We start from the raw sequence: 16,206 nt of genomic DNA on the forward strand, positions 1-16,206 counted from the left end.
AGAAGAATGAAAGTGGACCCTTATACATATACAAAAATCAACTCAAAATGGATTAAAAACTTAAATGTAAAAACAAAACAAAGCAAAAAAACCCTTAAATGTAAGCCATAAGGTTTACTAGAAGAAAACCTTAAGCCATAAAACTACTAGAAGAAAATAGAGAAAAAGCTTCTTGACATTGGTCATGGCAATGAATTTTTGGATATGACACCAAAACCACAGGCAACAAAAGCAAAAACAGACAAGTAGGATTACACCAAACCAAGTGTTTCTATTCAGCAAAAGAAACAATCGATAGAGTGAAAAAGCAACCTATGGAATGGGAGAAAATATTTGCAAACCACATATCTGATAAGGGTTTAATATCAAGATATATAAGGAACTCAAACAACTCAGCAACAGAAAAACAAATGACCTCATTAAAACAAATAAGCAAAAGATCCAAATAGACATTTCTCTAAAGAAAACATACAAATGACCAACAGACACATGAAAAGATGCTCAACATCACTTACCACCAGAGAAATGCAAATCAAAACCACAATGTGATATCACCTCACACCTGTCAGAGTTGCTTTTATCAAAAAGGCAACAGATAAAAAGTATTGTCAAGCATGTGGAAAAAAGAGAGTACCTCCATACCTGATGAGAATGTAAACTGGTGTATGGAAAACAATATGAACATTCCTCAAAAAATTAAAAATAAAACAATTCTATGTTAGTACTGGGTTTAAGACTAGGCATCCATTTATCCCTCAAAACTTCTAAACTCAGTTTCAATCTAGCCATCAGTACTGGGAATGCCACCAGGTTTTGTCCCAGTCCCGTCCTATCTGATTGGGCCACTTCCCCATGCACAGCTTCATGTCGATGTTAATTACCAATGCACAATCCATAACCTGTGACCACATTATTTTAGCAGAGGTTCCCCCCAGGGATCCCAAATAAATACAAACAGTGGCTCCTACGATCCTCCATGAAACTTTCTTCTCTTCGTTATTCAGACTTTTTTTTAGAAAAAAGAAAAAGCCAACACGATAGAATAGGAAATAAATCCTGGGAAAGAAGGAGAACAAAGCCCATTTTAAAGCTAGGCTTTTTGTCTAGGCCTTTGGTACAAACCTCTATTCAGACCTCTTGCAAACTTGGGAGTCTCCCCTTTTTCAGTTGTAGGTAAGAACTACAAAGGTGAGGCCCTTATAATGGAGGGAAGAAAAGCCTGGACAGGCCTCCATTCCACTAGAATTCAGACACAGAAGCTCTTAAGTGAAAGAATCTGGAAATTAAAACCTTGGCCTATTATACACCCAAAGAATGTAATCTCGTCAACCCACACTGCCTCTCTAAGGGCTTGATTTCGTTGGCTTTCCCACTTCCACACCTTCTAATTGTGGAATTTCCTCTCATTTTAATTCTCCTCAGGGCCAAACTCTGATTAAACCGACACATATGGTTTCTAGGAGTTTGAAACTGAGCTCCCTCAGCAAGAAGCTACTGATAGAGTAAACCAGTCAGCCCTCTCCATCTCTCCTTGCCCGAAATAGATAGGGCAGTGCCCCGGCAGGCAATTCACTGACGAGGGCTCCTTTGCATTTTCTCTCCTGTGCGAGGAAACAAGACAAAAATCCTCTGGCAACTACAGGCTGGATATCAATTTACTACTAGCTCAGCACATTCCAAGTTAACGGTACTTCTACTTCGCTTTTTAGAGATGAGTACGGTGTTAACGTATTATTTACATCTCAAAGATAACCTTTCTTTTGAAAACTTAATTGAAACTTTTCATGTTTTTTAAAGAAAAAGCACTGATTGCTGCTTATGTAAGATTTACAGACAGTACCCTTTTCCAGTGTTTCCAGACATTGCCCCCCTGATGTCTCAGACAAATGACAGCTGGCAGGAAGGCATAATAATGTGGACCCTTGCACGTTCATACTAGTAACAGAGCCACTCACACTGGCACTTGCTTCTTCCCTAGTCACTTGAACACATGGGCTTTTCCCCACCTCTCCCTTTCTCCTCAGAAGCTTGAAGCTCACAAAACTATTTGTCTTTTGCTTCCTATATTATCTCTGTGTCACTTGGTAGTTTTTGCAAGTCTGAAACTTTTCCATGACTAAGAAGAGAGGTAAGGATATTTCAGCTATCTTTTTAACTTTTATGAAGCTATATCTCTACATGTTCATCTGCATATTCACTCATTGTCCTTTACCGAGCACCTGCACACCATACGTCAGGCACTGTTCTAGGCCCTGGGATATCATTTGGAAGAAGAAAGACAAGGTCCTTGTTCTCTGCTCTCACGAAGTTTCTGTTCCAGAAGGAAAGTTCACAGTCACTTTGTGTAGTTTAAGTTCTAGAAAGAAAATAAATTAGGGAATGTGATGGAGCATGACTGGGGGCCAGTTTTGTAGATTAGAGTTGATATCAGAATGACAAAATGAACTAGAAATGACAAGATTGGGAGAAAACTGGGACATCTGGGTGGCTCAGGGTTGAACATCTGCCTTCGGCTCAGGGCGTGATCTTGGGGTCCTGGGATCGAGTCCCACATCAGGCTCCCTGCATGGAGCCTGCTTCTCCCTCTGCCTGTGTCTCTACCTCTCTCTCTCTGTGTCTCATGAGTAAATAAATAAAATCTTTAAAAAAAGATTGGGAGAAAACTTGCACAGATGGTACAGCAAGTTCAACGGGCCCCAAGTTCAGGTGTGACCACGGCCTAGTTATTGAAAAGGAAGAACATCATTGTGGCTGGAGGTTAGTGAGAATTGCAGAACAAGGTCAGGTGGGAAAGGGGCAGAACTTCTAGAAGCCCTTAAAACCACAATAAAGAGTTCAGATTGTATTCTAATGGTAGAGGGAAGGCATTCTCAAGTGGTTTAGGATTTTTTAAATAGCACTTTTGCTGCTGTGTGGAGAACAGATGATAGAGGGCAAGAATGGAAACAGAGAAACAATTGATTTGGAGGCAATTGCAGACGTCCACATGAGAGACAATGATAGCTGGTCCAAGTGAAAAATAGAAAGGTGAAAAAAAGTAGACAGATTTGAAAAAAACATTTTTTAAAAGCATTTTTTTAAGGGATAGCTGTCTGAACTTACTGCTAGATTTTCCACATAAAGGGAAGGAAAAAAAGAAATCAAGTAGCCATTTACTTGAAATGATTAAAATATGGATTGACTTCAAACAGATTTGGTTTGAGAAATTAGGAGGTATATCACGGACATGGTAAATATGAGAGTCCTGTCACAGACAGTCAAGTGGAAGAGTTAAGTAGACAGGTGAACACTCAGGTGTGGATTTCCCAACAACGGTGAGTATTTTCTGCAAAGTCAAAATAGGGTAGTATTTCACTGTGCAAGGTATCTGCCTTGGGTGATTCGTTTATCCATTTATTCAACCAACATTTAACATCTGCTGTGTACTCAACACTCTCTAGGTTAATAAAATGAATATTCCTTCTCATAAAAATTACCATCTAATGGGAGGACACAATTAACAAACAAGAACGTACTAGATAGTGATAAATGTCGTAATTAAAATAAATCTGTGGCAACACACATGATGATGACTTTATAAGCATGTTCCTTTATGTGAATAAACCTTAATTATTGGCATATATGTTTGAGGGGGTGTGTGGAAGAAAGATTAATATGTTGGCAATAAAAGAATCAGGCAATCTGTTAAGTTATCTGGAGAAGCATTTCAGGTGAAACACAGATGCTCAAAATTCAGAAAGAACTTAGAAATGTATTTACAAGTAAAAGAGGTAAAAAGAAAAAAAGACATTTGGTAACAATCTAAATTCAGCCTAACAAGATTATCAGAGTTCTTTTTCAAGTAAGACTTTATGGCTTTCCATCTCTTCAGCTCTTTTTATGCTTCTCGAGGAAAAAACTAAAACAATAAAACATTTTTATCTGCTTCTAAACCTGATTCTATGTGAAAATACCCAGAGGGTATTTCTATTCTTTTTTGCCTTAAAATTCACTGATATTGCTTCTCTCTAGTTTACTTCTCTTGATCCTTGATGTTCAATTTCCTTCTCCGTGACTAGTGGTATCAAGTTATCTCTATCCCTGAGAGAAGGGACAAAGGTCAACACTAAAATAGTTGAATCTGTGAGTGAGAGAAGTCATAAAAGGTCTCAAACCAACCTTTGCAGCTGTTTTTCCAAAGTCAAAGAAGAAAGTGAGAGGAAAACTAATAATATGGAAGCTGATACAAATCTGATCCTAACATTTTATCTACCTCAGGAAGAACTAAATAACCAGGTATTGGAATACTTGGGACTCTGAAATCACAGTTTTAGAATAAGCTTAATATAGAAGAGTAATATTCTAAAGACTATAACAAAGAAAGCTTTACTGTGATATTTCCTATCTGATTTGTGGCAATAATGCTGTTACAACAAATAAAACATTTTCATATCAAAAAAAGCCTAATAAATGACTATTCTCTTCCAAAGTGCATTTGCAAACCACCCTTTATCTCAGCCCTATGGATTCTATGCAATGAATTAAGAAATAAAACTCCTCTGACCTTACTAATCCTCTACGATTCTCCCTCCTGGTAAAACACTAGCAACAAATCCCCAGTCTACCTAAAAATACAAAATACAGTTTAACTCTCAAAACAAAGTTACTGAAAATGATCTTTCTGGTCAAAAATTAAAGTGCAGTGACACAGCTTCTCTTCTAATTTCTAGCACTAAATCTTCCCTTATAAAACGATAATGCAGTACATCCCCTCTTGGGATGATTTCCCATAGATAATCCAAATAGACACATTTATTAAAAAAAATAAGACCTGGAACATTATAACAGAAACTGTTCTCATAACTTGATGGAAATGAAGTGATAACGAAAGAGTTTATAAAACTCTAATAATACTCCACTTAACTAAGATCATATCTCTGTAAAATAAAATTTACACTTACGGGTATATATCAGTATTTTCACTTCCAAGATTATATTCTATTAAAAGTCAACTAGATATTTTCTCTACAAGATCTCCACAAATTTTCTCCATTTTCCTAATACTCTCAGACTCAATGAGAAAATAAGAAGTATTCTTTCTACCAAATATTTGTCCTTTGGCAAACATCTCTGTATTTCTCATTTCTCAGCTGTATCTCCTAAAATGGCAATGTTCTTTTATTTACTTCTGGGCTAAGTATACCAGCCTTAAAAGAACACCAAAGCATTGCTCTTGGAAGATATTTTATTAATCAAATGTGGCTATAGGAATATGAAATAAAATACATACCTAATTGATAAGAAAATAAAGAGAAGTGACAATAAATTTGAAGGACCATTAATATGTCACTTCATAATATTAACATAGGTAAAAACCAACACATTCACTAACTAACCCAAACTAAGTAAATTAGAAAATCATTTTTCTGGGGCACCTGGGCAGCTCAGTCCGTTAGGCATCTGCCTTCAGCTTGGGTCATGATCCTGGGGTCCTGGGATCGAGCCCTGCATCAGGTTTTCCACTCAGTGGAGAGCCTGCTTCTCCCTCTCTCTCTGGCTCTCCCCACCTCTCGTGCTCTCTCTCATGCACTCTCTCAAGTAAGTAAAATCTTTAGAAAAAAGAAAAGAGGGGATCCCTGGGTGGCTCCTGTCTTTGGTTTGGCACCTGCCTTTGGCCCAGGGCACGATCCTGGAGTCCCAGGATCGAGTCCATGAGTTGGGCTCCCAGCATGGAGCCTGCTTCTCCCTCCTCCTGTGTCTCTGCGCCTCTCTGTCTCTCTCTGTGTCTATCATAAATAAATAAATAAATAAATAAATAAATAAATAAATAAATAAATCTTTAAAAAAAATCATATTTCCACCTCTACTCTCCTTCCCTTGAAAAGACATGAAATCCTGCAAAGTGAAGACAGGCTTTTCAATCTACCTCTGATGACTTCAAATAGAATTATCTGCCTATTAATACCATTTCTGAGTTTTTGCTTTTTCATCTACCTTAATTTTATTTCAGATAATGTTACTTCAAATTGAACCTAATTTTTTCTGAAAAACTCCTAAGATCAATGAGACAATTAGAAAAATTACCTTCCAGAAGCTTATAATTTATAGCTCAAACTTATAGACAAACAATTTGACCATGCAGATATCTGCAAAAGTGGATTCTGAACAATGGGAATTACCCAGTCCAACGTCCCTTGAAAGGAGACCATCTTAGTATATGTGGAGCCAGTAGAAGATTTTGGGTAAAGAATGACCAGCTCTGACTGACTTTTTAGCAGGATCCTTCTGCTTACTCAATAGAAAAACAAGAAACCATCATAATTTCTATGAATATTTGCCCAATATTGTCAGATCATAACAAAATCTAAATAAGCTTAGGTGATTATTATGAAATAACTTTTATTATCTTTTAAAATATATTAATATAAACAAAAATAATCTATATTTAATAGTATAAACTTAGTCACTTACAATTTATAATTATAATTAGGTAAAAGTTATCTTGTTAACACATCTTTCACCAATCGTAGAGCCAATGTTTATTGGAAAGAAAAGTCAACATGTTTACATTTTGTTCATTTGACAAATACTTGTTGAATGCACTACTATGTGCCATGTAGAATATGAAGTATGGGAAATACAAAAGTGAGCAAAAAAATGAAAGTTGTCCTTCCTTTCACAACATGTCTCATGGTAGCAGTTTCAGTAAAGCAACTTGGAGAGAAAAGAGGTTTTACTCACTTTTTATGAGAAAGTTTCAAGTTAAAACCTTTTGGTTGGAAAACATTGTCAGAGGCTTTAGAGGCATTTACCCATTTCATGCTGATATTCACGCAACATAATTTCTTCTGCTGCATAGATGAGAAGAGGAAGATCTGAGGCAGCCAGCTTGATGTACAAAACAAAACAAAAACCTCATTATTATCATGACATTCAACTTTATTTCCCTTTGCAAAATTATAATACCTAGCATGATCAGCCACTTTATTTACCAGAGTCCACACCAAATAACTCTTGGCTATTTCCAAAAATCAAAGTCACCCAGAAATGATTTAAAAAATTGTCACTATTGAGAATATGCAAAAGAATTTGCTAAAACCTCTAAAGGCAATTTCTACAAAGCAGATTTTAAAACATTTTAATTAAAGGCAGCAACATCAGAATTCTTTACTTTTTCAGTGAATACAATATTTATTTGAATATAAAATTCATGTTATATTTACTAAAAATAAGTCTCATCAGAAACACATTTTATGTATTTTATTGGCCATACTGATAAAGGGACATTGTGGTAAATAAGGATACTAACAAATACTGTTCATCAATTTTCAGAATAACAATTAATTTAGCTATTAGTTTTTCCCTGAATACACACAGTAGCTATAACCCACACATGTCATTAACATATCAATGCTTGGGAGTCACCAGCAGCCTCTGGAGGAACAAGAGAGTCCATCAGGTGCTAACAGCTTCAGTAATGGTTTAGGTGAAATCCTTCCCCTCCATTGCTTTGGTGGTAATTTCATAGGACCAACTAACCCCAGATCTTTGTGCTAGCATATGAGCACTATTGTATTGGCTCACCACGCACTATCAACTGGACTACAATAATGACAACACAATATGGCAACTGTGCCAGATACTGATAAAATGGTACCTTGGGCAAAGGCTGAGACTTCTACTATTCCATGAATACTTGTTATACTGTATGATTAGGAGCCACAAGACTAAAATAAGTAAAAACCTATCCCTCTCCTATTCTATGAATAAATCTTAGAAAGCTTCAAAAGTAGGTGCAGCTAAGCATCTAAGCCTTCATCATTAACAGATGGAAATTTCAATTATCAATAGGGCTGCAAATCCACTGAAAAAGAAGACTGTCTCTCATATGTCCAAACAGAGCAAATGTTCCCAAAATTATAAGGAAATAAACTTACTATTTTTTTTTAAGATTTTATTTATTTATTCATGAAAGGCACACAGAGAAAGGCAGAGACACAAACATAGAGGGAGAAGACTCCCTGCAGGGAGCTAGATGAGGAACTCGATCCCCAGACCCTGGGATCACGACATGAGCCAAAGGCAGACGCTCAACTACTGAGCCACCCAGGCGTCCCTAGACTTACTGATTTAAAAGGAAGTCTTTTATAGTAATCTAGATCCCAAGCAGATGGATCATTAGAAAAGCTCTTGAGAGTCACTACAGCAAAGTGGTTGGTCCTCAGAAGATGCCCTAGGAGGGCAGAGACAGGTGTCTGATAAAGGTATAGGTGAGGAGAGAAGGCAACAGTATAGCTATTGGAGAATCAGGAATATGCTGAACAATTTTAAACAAGTCTTCCTTGTTTAAATTTTATATACATATTGATCTTTCTTAGTATGTAGTAGAGTTACTTGCTAATACTCCTTTGTGTCTCTGCTGTGCTGAAGTAGAAAACACAAAGGAGTTCCATCTAAATAGGAGCTAGAGTTTTCTAGGGAGAGAAGCACGGCCCTTGGAGCTGAGCTAGGTAATCAGGGCAAGATACAAAATGACAGAAATTAAGGGAATGGTACAATTCTGGGAAAAGCACTGGGGCCAATTGGAATCACAACCACTGCCCCTCTGGAGATTCTGTTCCAAGATCTCCCTCACTCAGATCTCAGAGGATTTTGTGTTCTGCCTCTATCGAGGATAACACTTCCCTTGAAATAACTCTGTTGTGCTATTGTTGTTTTATTTTCACTATTTTTCCCTCCTTCAAGCATGATACTGTGCAATACAACAATTATTTTGTCAGCTTCAGTAACTGCATTCCTAAAGTCACTGCTGAGGCATGTGTCCAAGCTAATTTCTAGGCCCCTGTAATTTAAACCCTTCTGGCTGGATAATTGGACTAATGTCCAATAATTCATCCATAAAAACCAACACTGTTTATTATACTGTCCAAAGTAACAGAATTTTCTCAGACTCAAACATAATAACACAAAACAGCACAACTTCTAAAATCAACTTCAATCCAATTGTTTATTCATACTGCGTCTTATGTTGGAAGGATTTTTCAAATGATCATAAAACCAGTCTCTGGAGTAAGTATTGCACACTAAAATACCTGTAGGGATCAGCAAGAAAACCTGTGTCTGAAGTACCATATATAGAGAATTAAAGACGTGTGGAAGTCGTTGCAAACTGGTAAGCACATTCAGACTCAAAAAAAAAAAATTGTTTAAATGATTGTGCTGGCCAAATAAAACCTGTTCACAGACCAAATTCTTTACATTTGTAGCTGTACCCTCAAGCATAGCTGCATAGCACAAGTTGGTTAATACTAGTCTTTAGGCCATTGGTAACAAGGAAGAGCTAAATAGCACTACCATAAAATGATACATAATTGCCCAAAGCCATACATTGCAGTAGACAATAACAATCACCGAAGGACCTTAATTGCAGCAGGTTGATTCATGTTTACATTTGCCTTATCATCATTTTTTCTTCTGAGACAATAGCTGTATGCTTTTCTTCTACTGTTCTCTCCATTTCCTGTTTACATCTACAACTTCACCATCTAATTTATTAAAAAATCTTTGAATTTGTTTTCAAGTTCTAATTTATGAGTCACATTCCCTATTTCTTTTCGAGCAAACTTAAATACTCTTCCCAAGGATTCTTCTGGTTTATATGTCAATATTTACACATTATAGAGTACATTATAGTTTCCAGTGAGGTCTTGTGGGGAGGGACTGTGTCTTTATATCTATATGTAACCAAGGCCTAGCACTACCCTTAGCCTGAAATATGCATATAAATATGATTGTAATGGAACAAAGAAGGAATAAGTAGGTTTATTAGTTAATGTTATAGGAAAATTTAAGAATGCAAAACAATTAAATTCATTCCTTTTATGGATAAGCAGAAAGGTCCAGACCTTGTCCTAAAATTTCTTTTCTTTATTTCAGCTACCTTTATTTCAAAAAGAAAAAGCTGACCATTTATGAACATTAGCCTGTTATGTTATTTTACTAGAATTTTCTGTATGAATTGGTCCAGGTTCTCTTACTTGGCAAAATGGAGTTTCATTGTACATTAAAATTTAACCTCTGTAACAGAAAGTGACATAAAACCACTGTCACCCACTCTTCTAGAATGCATTAGTGCATTCATATTTTTCCAGTCCTCAGTTATGGCTTAAGAGAAATTAGAGCAGATGACTTCAGGATTTAATCTTCCCCTTCCCTGTTAACCTGCCTCTGGCCTTCCAGCTGCTAGAAGCAGTGACCTAGAGCCTCCCTTTGCCTTTCAATTGTATAAGATTATATATTTTTCTCAATGTAAACATTTTATTAGTATTAAAATGACTCAACCCAAATACTAGTATCTTACAACAAAATTTGGTAGGAAAATCACTATTTAAAGACCTTTGTAAAGATGGAAGTTTCACAAAAATCTCAGTTTCAAATTTCCATTTCAAATATTTACATATGTTTATTCCATTTATTTATTCATTTATCAATATATTTATTGAACATACATATATTTATGTTTATATATTTATTGAACATATATATATATATAATGGAGAAGTACTTTATTTTAACCAAGCCCCTGAAAGATAACAATCATATATCTCTTAACAAAACATATTAAGCAAACAACAAAAAAAAGAAAACAACTACCTATTGAAGGTACCAGAGAGCAACCATAAGAAGGCAGAAACTGTAGAGGATCAGATCCTTTATTTATTTTTTTTTTAAGATTTTATTTACTTATTCATGAGACACAGAGAAAGAGTGAGGCAGAGACACAGGCAGAGGGAGAAGTAGGCTCGATGCAGGGAGCCCAACATGGGACTCGATCCTGGATCTCCAGCATCAGGCCCTGGGCTGAAGGCAGCACTAAACCGCTGAGCCACCCTGGCTGCCCAGGATTAGATTCTTTAAAGCAACAAAACCACATTCATTGGATGAGGTCCACCTTTCCATTTTCCCTGGGGACACTTCCAGTCCACATTTGATGTAAGGTAGAGAAGATTCAAGTGAAAAGATAAAAGTTTAGAGTTGAGTCTTACAAAATTAGAAGGGCTTAAGAGACATTAAGGCTTTCCAGTATTAAAAAGAAACAACAGGTTCAAAATGGAGTCACTTATGTTAAGCCCACCAAGCCTTAATACCACCTAAATTTGCTTTCAGCTTCTCCTAGAAATGTAATTTTAAACCAGTCAGGGATTTTCTGACCAGCACTTGTGAGGTAATCTGCATATTAAGATCCCCTGCTTTTCCTCCTAAGGGACCTTGCCTATAAAGAACCTTTCTTTTCTTTTCCTAATAAGTTGCTTGTCCTGCCTTGTTTTTGCCTATAAAAGCCTTTCATTTTGTACAACTTCTTGGAACTCCCCTGTATTTGCCAGATGGGATGCTCCCCAACACATGAATCATTAAATAAAACCAATTAGATGTTTACATTTGGTCAGTTGATTTGGGTTTATAACACCAGAGATGTGTTTATAACAAGGCATAAGACCAAGCATACCTAAGGTCAATGTGACAAACCAGTAACTGACCTACGAGACGAAACAACCAACACTCATAAAAGGAAGATCATATAGTTTAGAGTCTCTATAAAGAATTACAAAAAAAAAGTTACTGTGTATATAATAAAAAATTAACATACAATTAAAACAATGGGTTAAGGTGACCCATAATCAAGAGGAAAAAAACCCCACAAAACCTCATTAATAGATACAGTCCCTGAGATAGCTCACATATTAAAATTAGCATAGTAATACTCTAGAGAAGTTATGATAATATGTTTAAGGACTTAAAGTACAAGCTAAATCATAATCATCTCAAAGGAGAAATAGAAACCATGAAAAAAAGCCAAATGAAAATTCCAGAACTGAAAATTAGAACTCCAGAAACAAGAATTTTACTGAATGAATGTAAAATCAGATTAGAGAATAAAAATTAGTGAACTTGAAGAAATATCAATAGAAATCAAAACTTCAGTGACATAAATGGAAATATTAAACAGTCTAAGCACAGAATCAGAGTCCCAAATGGAGAAAAGAGAGAATGAGATGGAAAAAAAAAAAATTCAAAACAAATGGCTGAAATTTCCCACTTTTGTGAAATAATTAACTTACAGATACACAAGCTCAGAGAACTACTGATACATCTAATAATAAGGACAAACCTCAAAAATATTATGGTAGGTGAAAAAATATATAGAAAATACACATACATGACTTTATTTATATGATATTCTAGAACAGGCAAAACTAATATATAGTGACAAAAAGATCAATGTTTGCCTATAAGAAGTCAAGAGAATAGAAGCAGAAATTAAGGAAGTTGCTGGGGTGATGGGAGTAATCCATATCTTGGTTGTAATGATGGTTAAACATGAATGAACATTAATCAGAACTCATTAAATTTTTTTTTTTAGATATTATTTATTTATTCATGAGAGACAGAGAGAGAGAGAGAGGCAGAGACATAGGCAGAGGGAGAAGCAGGCTCCATGCAGGGAGCCTGACATGGGACTGGATCCCGGGATTCCAGGATCACGTCCTGGACTGAAGGCGGCGCTAAACCGCTGAGCCAACCAGGTTGCCCAGAACTCATTAAATTTTACATATGCTTAAGATCTGTGCATTTAACTCTAGGAAAAGCATATGTCAATAAAAAAAGGAACATTAAAAAAAGAAACTCTTTTTTATCAAATTTAGCTCTAGGCTAAGACTGTGAGTATTGACCATTCTGAGTATTAAAACCAGCATCTGAGATAAGAGGAGAAAATGTTGCTTTTGCTGTAAGTTACTGCTTGCTAAAAGGGTTTATCCACTCTGGACCTAGTATCTTTCGTTAGAATACACAACAGTTTCTATCAAACAAGTTCCTAGGATAACAAAGAATATCATTTCAAACATCTCTGAAATAACTCACAAGACTTTGAGAATTCCTTAGTAATATGATAAAAAAAAAAAACTGAACTATGGGATGGCAGCTTCTGTCTAGCAGAACATGGTAGCATCTCAAGTTGAAACTAAGCTGGATTTCTTTGAAAGGACTGCATTCATAATGCTTTAGAATCACTGCATCTCCCTCTCCCAATTGAGCTTGCTCTGTAAGTAACCTCTGATGAATTGAGTGTCTCTTAGTAATGCTGACCAACTGGAAACTGAATAAAATGCCTTCTCAAAATAGAGAACCAAAGCCATATTCTAAAAATGACATACAGCTGGCATAGCACATGCAAGATTCTTAATAGCTGCTTTTTCCAAATGGTCAAACTTGAGTCATGCTGGGTGGCAACAGAATGAAACACAGCGAGACTTAAGAAGTTCATGGTGCTTTAAGGCAATGGATTCCCTTACAGAGAATTCTTCACGTCTGTTGCCTGTCTCTTCATTTTCCACAATCAAGAACATCCCTTATCTGAAGTTGTGGAAGAGAGCATCCAAGTGCTATTAGAACTACTAAGATTCAAATGGGATCCTGGCCACTTCCCTAAATTGATTGATAAAGACTGAGTCAACTGAATATCCATGGGTACTCAAGTTAGTTATTCTAGAACCTTATGTGCTCTAACCAATCAGTATAGAATTACTTTGATTTGAGTCTAAGTGGTTTCTCTTAGAACCCTGTATTTACAGGAGCAAGGCATTAAGGCACAATGGAAGGTGGAAGGCCTCCCAAAAAAATTGTCATAGTAGAATCTCTGCCCCACTTTCAATAGCTCAGCTGAAACTGAGCTTCACTCAGGGGGTTGGATCCTTATTCTGCCTCCAAATTTCAGCCTGGGATCTTCGGCCAATTACATATAAAATGCAGGCAGCCATGAAAGGGAAACAAGTATACATAACCAGAACCCCAACACTCTAATTCCCAGCAATGTAAAAAGGAACCAGGGCAGAAATAAATCATCAGCCTTGTAGGGCATGCAGTGCCTATTGAGAAAGGCTACTAGTTCCTCCCTTCTCTAGCGGGGAAGGAAGATGCATTCTCTTACCCCACACTAAGAGAGCGCCAAGAGAACACAATCAAGACACCTGTAAAAAATGAAAACTGGCATCCCTTTATCAAATAGAAGCCTGCTGAACTGCAGAATCCCCTCTCCCACCAATCCCTTTGGTGTTTCATATATAAATGCTTTTTCTTTTATGTGGCAAAATATACATGATATAGAACTTACATTCTAACCACGTGTAAGTACAGTTCTGTGGCATTAAGTACATTCACATTGTTCTCCAACCATTACCATCATCAATCTCCAGTTATTTTCAAATGTATCCTTTGACATCTGGATCACCCAGATAGTATCACTCACATTGTGAGACCCGATCCTGGGAGAGGATCCTATAAGCCTAGGTACTGTCCCCCATATCCCACTGAAAGGAAGAAAGTGGTGCTTGCCAATAAGTTCTCTCAAATTTGGCAGTATACTTGAATTAAAAAAAAAAAAAGTGAATGCTGACTTCAGTGTGTTTTTTTTAAGATTTTATTTATTTATTCATGAGAGACACAGACAGAGGCAGAGACATAGGCAGAGGGAGAAGCAGTCTCCCTGCAGTGAGCCTCATGTGGGACTCCATCCCAGGATCTGGGAATCACGATCTGAGCCAAAGGCAGACGCTCAATCACTGAGCCATCCAGGCGTCCTGACTTCTGGTTGAGATTTTTCTGAGGCAGTAGGTCTGTTAGGAGTAGTCCATGTTGGGAGAGCTTGAAGGAACTAAACTATAGAATATCTCTGAGGATTTGGGGAGCAAAATATTATAAAATTGAGAGGGTATAAAAGAGGACCTTGGGACTTTGGTAGCTCCACTTGAAGAAATGTAGAGGTTAGTGAAGTGACAGACCCATAAAGCCACTCAGGCAGCCATAAGACCAAGCAATAGTATCCTCAACCTAGAGAAGGTACTATTGGAAGGTTTAGAATAAATAAGACATGTCTGCTCTTCTAGGGGAGTTCCTTGGAGACAGAGGGGCCAGGTAAAACCCACATGGAAACCATATCAGCAAAGGCCACCAAAAGCAAACTAAATCAGATTAACTCTGCTTCTCCAACCATCTTCCCTACTCCAAACATTGAAGTAGCTAGTGTTTAGAAGAGAGATAGAAAGAAGATGTCCCATAGCCAGACCACATCTGTAAGAAAAAAATCCAAGAATTAATATACATACTTCAACAAGATATAATTCCTCAGTAAGCCTGTTTCCTGCACAAGGGGGAATGTGCTGGGAAAGTGAGAGATAAACTGGAGGAAGATAACAGCAACCACGAAATGGATGAAAATTGTGTACCAAGCCAAGGCAACAGCAAGCCTCTGAAAGGTTTGAGATAAGTCATAGCATTAGAATTATAGTATGTAAAGCATTGCAAAGGATGGGTGAAAAAAAAAGGAAAAGCACTTAGGAGGTTCTATTTTCATTGTAGTAAGTACTAAGGACATAAACCACAGCAATGACATAGCAAATAGGGGGAAAAATCAAGAGGTGGTAGAAATAACAGGACTTCAGAACAAGTTAGAATTAGGAGTTTAGAGAGAATATGTGTCTAAAGAAATGTCTAGATTTTGGCTTGGTTGAGTGGAGAGATAATAGTGATTCATCTCTCTGACAAAAGTAATACAGAGCAAAGAGAATGCTTCTTTGTGTAATAAAGTGATGACCAGGGCCACCAGAGTGGCTTAGTGGTTAAGCGTCTGCCTTCAGCTCAGGGCATGATCCTGGATTCCCCACATTGGGCTGCCTACATGGAGCCTGCGTCTCTCTCTGCCTATGTCTCTGACTCTCTCTCTCTCTCTCTCTCATGAATAAATAAATAAAATCTTAATAAAAAAATAAGGTGATGACCATAAGCTCCATGAATATAGAAATAGATATTATCTCAGGCACATAGTGGATACTACTTATTGGACAAATAAGTGGGGAAAGTTTGGAAAGAAATACTCAGAATAACTGAGTGGATATGGTTGGCAGAGTTGGATATGCTTGTCTTAGAGTTTAGGAAAGGAAGATAATATGACAAAATAGATTTAGGATCACCAAAGTATAAGTGTTTGTGGATGAATGAGCACAAAGGTCAGAAACTTGAGAAAAACCAATATTTCAAGAGGTGGGCAAAAGAAGAGAAGCTGTCAAGTAGAAGAGATCAGAGAAAATCCAGGAAAACCAGTGGTATTTCAAATCCAAGAGAAGTATAAGCTTCCAGGAAGGAGTGATTAGCAATGGTGTTACAGAAAGATCA

At 36.9% G+C, this 16,206-nt stretch overlaps 1 protein-coding gene across 1 annotated transcript in view; it reads right to left on the bottom strand.

Annotated features, from left to right (window-relative positions):
* Window positions 1–6,720: 6,720 nt before the first annotated feature.
* CDC73 (cell division cycle 73) overlaps window positions 6,721–16,206 on the bottom strand; it is a 188,605-nt gene continuing 179,119 nt past the window's right edge. The window contains exon 18 of the transcript XR_012001792.1: window positions 6,721–6,867. The gene's annotated coding sequence lies outside the window, so the exon portion shown is untranslated. The remainder of the gene's footprint in view (window positions 6,868–16,206) is intronic.

This window comes from Vulpes vulpes, chromosome 5 (genome assembly GCF_048418805.1).
Source record: "Vulpes vulpes isolate BD-2025 chromosome 5, VulVul3, whole genome shotgun sequence".
Lineage (NCBI taxonomy): Eukaryota > Metazoa > Chordata > Mammalia > Carnivora > Canidae > Vulpes > Vulpes vulpes.